Consider the following 4962-nt stretch of genomic DNA (forward strand, 5'->3'; position numbering starts at 1 on the left):
TATATATATACGTAAACTTATATGCATAGGTTGTAAGTCTTTTTGAAGAATTGTCAAATGTATTTACATCGACGGTAGCACACAAAAATAAGAATTTAATTTCTCCAACCCGTAAAAAGCACTAACATCCATTCTCGCATGCTCAAAAACGCTCCCAGTCCATAGAAAATTACCAAGTCAGTAAGCATTACTCACCCAGATGTGATAATTGTCATTTGATTTAATGGCTGTTATCACCTTTTCGATAATGTTAAAAGATGTGATCTTTTACTTACCATATATACATATATGTAACATATATATGTATGTATATATACAAATACCATATATTGAAAATAAAAACAAGAGTTTCAAAACATTACTGTCCAACTGTACTGCCCCCGTCCTATCAAAAACACTATTTTTCTACTGGGTTCATTCTTATTAATATACTTTTTCTTTAGAGACTGTGATTATTTATGTAGATTTGGCTTCTATATATTTATATACTAAAATAATTTTTTAACACAAGTTTATAATTTAACTTTTACTTTAGAGATTTAACTATGCTTACTAATAGCTTTTAGTTATTATTCATATTATTTAACGTCGTTTTGTCTCAAAATAATGTGGCATAGAATATATGCATAAGAATATATGCAAAATAAATGTATTAAAAATATAAAACGAAATTAAAATGCTAGTCCTTGCAGGAATGTTGCGATTGATTTAAAGCTAAAAAAATTATTTTAATTTTTTTTAATTCGCAAATAAATTTTTTACATAATATACTCTCCATATAATACAATCGATTCCAAATGAATATTTAAACTATTGTTAGAGATTGATTGTCATTGAAGATACGAATACGTATATGTATGTGTATGTCCACATCAATGATAATTGTATATTACTTAAGTTCCTTAGCCTATGTATTACGTATTTGAAAACAATCATAATTTTTTTGTTAAATAATTATTAATTTTATTTGTAGTTATTGCTAAATAATTATGCATTATGAATGACAAACTAAATTGTTTGCATAATGTCTTAATGACATAATTGACATTCTATGTAATTCGAATGAAACTTACTTCAAATAAAGCAAAATATATGTATGAACGTAAGCGTATTGGTTTCACTTTGTTATACATATCGTTTGAAGAAGGAAGAAAATGCAGTATTTTTAAGACACTGGTTAAGAGATTCTCCCGCTTAAATAAGGAGTTGGTTTCACTTTGTTATATATATCGTTTGAAGAAGGAAGAAAATGCAGTATTTTTAAGACACTGGTTAAAAGATTCTCCCGCTTAAATAAAGAGGGGCAACACATTTGTCATCTGTTCCCTATATGTTTTATTTTTTTTTTTTTGCTTTTTCAACACATTTATTTTTCTAAGTACTGAATGTGTGAAAAATGAAATAAGTATTTATAACAGCCGTTCTCTAATGTGGGAATTTTTAATATAAGCTCCAAAAACTCCATTAAGCGATTTTTCAAATAATCCCTAAAATTGATATTAACCGAGGTGATAAAGCGCTTGAAATTTGAACATTCTGTCCGGGTCTTGTATCCGTAAAATACAGTATGCATATACATACATATAATATACGATATATGTATGTATGTGTTTTAAAGGTTTAGGTGTTTTCAGAGGTTGAAAACAAGCGTATTTTTAAATTTGTTTTAAATATATACAATCCTATAAATATTTCATTTAAACATTTCAGCATATCAAAGGTACATATTTAACAAGTAAAGAAAGGCTAAGTTCGGGTGCAACCGAACATTTTATACTCTCGCAATTCATTGATGTAATTTTATAAAGATAACACAATTCGACCCATATATTCGGCATAAAGTTCAATAGAATAACGAAATTCATCATAAATAGTATATGGGGATTGAGGTAATTCCTGAACAGATTTCACTCGTTTTCACCACCAAGATACCATTTTTGGTAGAGACAAATTGTTATAAGAAAAAAATTCCCTCTGAATTACATTAAAATATTTAAAACTTTACCTATATTTTCGGTAAAAAATTATCCTTTGGAACGGAGTTCTTCATGTTCAATATCAGGGGCCTTGAAAAGTCATGGTCCGATTTTGAGAATTTTTCCAAAAGTGATGTCACAGCTCAAATACAGAATTTGTGTAAAGTTTTATTCCACTATCTTCATTGGTTCCTAATGTATACACATACATATATATTATAAAATGAACGCATCTGGTGGAATTCAAAATTGAGTTATATGGGAAGTAGGCGTGGTTGTGAACCGATTTCGCCACCCATGTCAACAGGGTGTCAAGAAAGTCTTAAATACCGAATTTCATTGAAATCGGTCGAGTAGTTCTTGAGATATGGTTTTTGACCCATAAGTGGGCGATGCCACGCCCATTTTCAATTTTGTAAAAAAATCTCAGTGCAGCTTCTTTCTGATATTTTTTCAGTAAAATTTAGTGTTTCTGACGTTTTTCGTTAGCGAGTTAACGCACTTTTAGTAATTTTCAACCTAACTTTGGTATGGGAGGTGGGCGTGGTTATTATCCGATTTCTTTCATTTTTGGACTGTATAAGGAAATGACTAAAAGAAACGACTGCAGAAAGTTTGATTTATACATCTTTTTTGGTTTGCAAGATATATACAAAAAACTTAAAAAAAATACATCCAAATGTGCCCCTCCCTAATGCAATCAGTTATGTGAACAAAACTATAATACTATATGCAATATGTTGCGAGAGTATAATTATGTGAACAAAACAATAATACTCTGTGCAACATGTTGCGAGAGTAAAAAAATTATTTTGTGAAATTTTTATTTACAAATCCCGAAAACTCAGGCCTTGGTACTGCATCTCTCAGAAAAGAAGATCTAAAATCAATAAACCGAAAATATTTCGATAGTAAAGGGATAAATCTAGTTAATGAACAAAGGAAAAAAGAAAATATCAAAATTTGTATTTTTACTTTTTTGCTCAAAGTTTAGGCTTATACGAGTATTGGCTATAAAATAATAATTGTACTTAAAATATAAAAAAAACACCTTCGTTCAGTAACTAGATAATTTTCATCCAAAAAAGTGTACAAAATTCACGATTCATAACTTCTCGAGATATCGTGTTCACCGACTTTTGAGTTTTCAGATAAACGCGTTTAAACTTTTACATTCAAACCAACGTGGCTTGATGGGCGGAACTTCCAAAGAGTCTATCACTTAGAATTTTACTTCAATCTATTTGATATTTTTGGATATTATTTTAAACATGTCATGACAAAAAATGTCCAAATATTGAAATTAAATTAAATTTAGAAAAACCATAAATTTAGAAAAAATACATCTGAAACCAAAACATTGCCAGACTGGTTGTATTTTCTTCATTCTTTGTTTGATTGAAGATGTACAGGCCATAAAAGATGTAATAAATATTGCCATGATTGCAAGACTTTTCCCAAAGCTACATGACATAAACCACACCAATTCACTTACTTCAGAACAGTTTGAATAAGGAAAGAGCTGAAAGCATACGTATTTTCGTAATTGTTATTCCGAATATATTAGTTAAGTTATGAATTGTCTTAATAAAATTTCGTAGACACTTTCTGCTAGCCCCAATATACTAAAGATAGTGATGAAATCGGTCCAGACATTGGAACAGTCCCCATAACTCTGTTGATTACAATAATTTTCTAGTTGACTTTTCCTTAAATACTCCATCTTACGTTTTGTCTCTTTGTTTGAGTTTTTAGTTTGCAGATCTGTCACCCTAATAATTTTGTTATACATAACAATGTATATATCTAACTATTTTGATTTACATATGCCTTACAAACAACCGTTAGGTGAACCAAATGTCTTTGTGTTCTTATCCTAAAATAGTCGAAATTAAACGACTGGTGTTAAAAAATTGAGGTTCTCGGTTGAAGAAATCGAAAAGGAATCTAGCACCAAGGCAATAGGCACTCATTCTTATATTAAACTTCATATACGAGTACATATATGTTAGGAAGTCTACCTAGAGGACAAGGATACTCAGGATTTGAAATTCGTAGATGTCTACATTTTAAAAAATAAACAAAAACGGAAACACTTTGTAAACTTTAGTTATTTGTTGAAGGGTGCACCGGGAAAACATTTGGATCAGATTTAAATAAATCATTTTAACGTATCGTCAAACTACTTGCAAATTAAGTGAATCATAAAACAATGTGATGCAAGTTTTTACAATATTTTCATCAATATTTATTTTTTATTGTAACCAAATATATGATTTTTTAATCCTTTACCTGGCCGTGTAGCAGTTATGTAACTTACCGTATTATTCTCAATTTCTGTATTTCGGTTAAAATAATTCCATGTGGATATTTTAACATATGTACTTATATAATAGGAACTGTAGTTTATATAATGCTCATACGGTATAATGAAAAAGCGTATTGCATACGTTTTTTTCATTCAAAAGTTTGCATTACTAAATTTAGTGAGGGGGGGTGAAATTTAGTGAGAAGTGGTAAAATTTATTTATTGAAAAAAGTATTAAATATCGCAATAATCCGAATCTGCTTCTCTTTTAGAACAGTGTGTTAGTGTATAATTAGTGTATTTTTACCAAGTTTGCTTTTTATACTCTCGCATCAAAAGTTGCTTAGAGAGTATTATAGTTTCCTCCACATAACGGTAGTTTGTAAGTCCTAAAACTAAACGAGTATAAGGTTATATATACCAAAGTGATTAGGGTGACGAGTAAAGTTCAAATCCGGATGTCTGTCTGTCCGTCCGTGCAATCTGTAACTTGAATAAAAATTGAGATATCTTAATGAAACTTGGAACATGTGTTCCTTGGCACCATAAGAAGGTTAGAAGTTCGAAGATGGGCTGAATCGGACCACTGCCACGCCGACAAAATGGCGATAACCGAAAACACATAAAGAGCTATAACTAATCCATAAATTAAGCTATGAAAGTGAAATTTGGTACAAA

This window comes from Zeugodacus cucurbitae, chromosome 6 (genome assembly GCF_028554725.1).
Source record: "Zeugodacus cucurbitae isolate PBARC_wt_2022May chromosome 6, idZeuCucr1.2, whole genome shotgun sequence".
NCBI lineage: Eukaryota > Metazoa > Arthropoda > Insecta > Diptera > Tephritidae > Zeugodacus > Zeugodacus cucurbitae.